The 2,232-nt window shown below is 39.4% G+C and overlaps 1 non-coding gene across 1 annotated transcript; it reads right to left on the minus strand.

Annotated features, from left to right (window-relative positions):
• Nucleotides 1–960: 960 nt before the first annotated feature.
• On the minus strand, nt 961–1,067 carry LOC117274484 (small nucleolar RNA R71). The gene has a single exon (XR_004504588.1). It is a non-coding gene; the product is annotated as a small nucleolar RNA R71 (small nucleolar RNA).
• Between the last annotated feature and the right edge of the window lie 1,165 nt (nt 1,068–2,232).

Here is a 2,232-nt window from a genome sequence, read left to right on the forward strand (position 1 = left end):
ATCTTGTCTACAATATTTGCTTTGTTAGTTATAAATTACTGCATTTTTAATTACTTTAATCTTAGTTAGTAAACTCTCAAATCATTATATAATATTTCTGAAGGTTGATTACTTGAATTCGTGCAAAACTATTGGTTGTAATTAGTACGTTATTCCCCTGTGAGATTCGACTTCGAACTTGTAAACCGGATTATATTTGCAACGACCGCTAGACCTCTTAGGAGGCATAGTTGGGCGTGATCAAATTTTGGCGCCGTTGCTGGGGAAGAAACTGTGTTACTAATTACAACTATACGAATTGCTAGGATTCTTAGTTTAGTCAATTTTCTCTATTTTTATTCATTACATTGAAATTCTAATGTTTGTGGTCTTGTGTGTTATAGGTGTATGCCTAGAAACTCCTCAAGAACTGGTGAATTATTTGAAGCATTACCGGATCCTGAGAAAGATTTCAAGGCATTAAATCGTACAAACAAGAAGGACAATCAACAACATCACCCAAGAGAACAAATTGAACCGGATATAGGTGACGCTTTGGATAATCAAAATAATGTGAATGACCCGAACAATTAGGGTGTGGTACCTCTTATGCCAGAAGTAGCTTTGTATGATGCACAACCCACCGCTAAAAATTTGGCAACTGCAATTGTAGTCCCTCACATACAAGCAAAGTCATTTCAAATCACAAACAACATGCTACAACTGTTGCAAAACAAGGGGCTGTTCTCCGGGTCTTACATTGAAGATCCACAATAGCATCTGAAAAATTTTCTGTCAATTTGTGTCACGCAAAGGCAACCAAATATGACACCGGAAGAAATAAGACTGTTGTTGTTTCTATTCTCAGTGACAGGAGAAGCCCAAACTTGGCTTAATTCCCTCCCCATAAATTTCATCACAACTTGGGAGGAATTAGTCAAGCAGTTTTTGAATAAGTTCTACCCACCCAATAAGACTGCCAAGCAGGTTGATGAGATATTCATCTTCAGGCAGAAACCAGTTGAAACATTACAAGAAATGTGGGAGAGATTCAAAGGTATGCTGGTTAAATGTCCACATCATGGTATTCCAGATCAGATGTTGGGACAACAGTTTTACATGGGATTGGCGGACAACTTGAAGGCTAATGTTGATGCTTCAGCAGGTGGAGAATTTTTAAGCAAGTCATTTAGAGAGTGTAAGGTCCTGCTAGATAAAATGGCTCAAAACTCAAGATGGATGACAAGAGACTCCACAATCACCCCTATAGTTCACTCAGTAACATTGGACCCGAACAATTCCATAGCCGAGAATATGTCCACTCTGATGACGCAAATGAGTATCCTTACCAAGAAGATTGATGAATCAGGCCAGAAGCAGGTACACATAGTTGACACGACTAATGGGGGATTATGTACACCATGCATTAACCAACCATACGTGCGTTCATGGAGTGGTGAATGTGACAGCCAGAACTATCAAGAGAACATGAACTATGTGGGCAACTATAGAGGCCAGAGGCAAGGTGGTCAGAATTAGGGGCAGCAAAATCAGCAGTATAGACCAGCACAACAACAATACAATAACACCAACAATTCTGGAGCTATGCGACCATAGGGTCAAGTAGTACCTTACCAAAGGCAACAAGGATACAACCAGCAAAATCAGCAGCTAACTTATCAGATAATGAGACAAGATGATGGGCTATTTGAAATTAAGGGAATGTTGCAACAACTAATTGGATCCAATGGAAAAATGCAAGATAAGGTTGAAGCACATGAATCAATGATAAAAGACATTGAGATTCAATTAGGGAAGATATCTATGGCTCTAAATAACCTCCCCCAAGGGACTTTACATGTGGGCACACATGACAATCCAAAAGAGAAGGTCCTGAAACAGCTTATGGTGGTGAGTTTGAGAATTGGTAGAGATTTTGATTTAGAGCAAGAAATCGCTCGTAAGAGACGATCGAATGAAACACCTGTTTCAATGCCAATTGAGGTAAATGAGTCAATTGAGCTAACAAGAGTAAGAGTGCAGCCAGCCCAGGAGGAAATAAACAAGGAAAAAGAGGTTGCGGAGGAGATTGAGAAAGTGCAAGAAAAGGTATTAGAAAAAGTGCCTGAGCAGGATCTAACTCAAGCCACAGAAAAGAAGCAACCTTTAGAACCTTTCCCGCAGAGGTTGGCCAAATATTAGAAGGATGAACAGCACAAAAAATTCATAGAAATGCTGAAGCAAATTCAGGTA

The sequence above is a fragment of the Nicotiana tomentosiformis genome, chromosome 6 (genome assembly GCF_000390325.3).
Source record: "Nicotiana tomentosiformis chromosome 6, ASM39032v3, whole genome shotgun sequence".
NCBI lineage: Eukaryota > Viridiplantae > Streptophyta > Magnoliopsida > Solanales > Solanaceae > Nicotiana > Nicotiana tomentosiformis.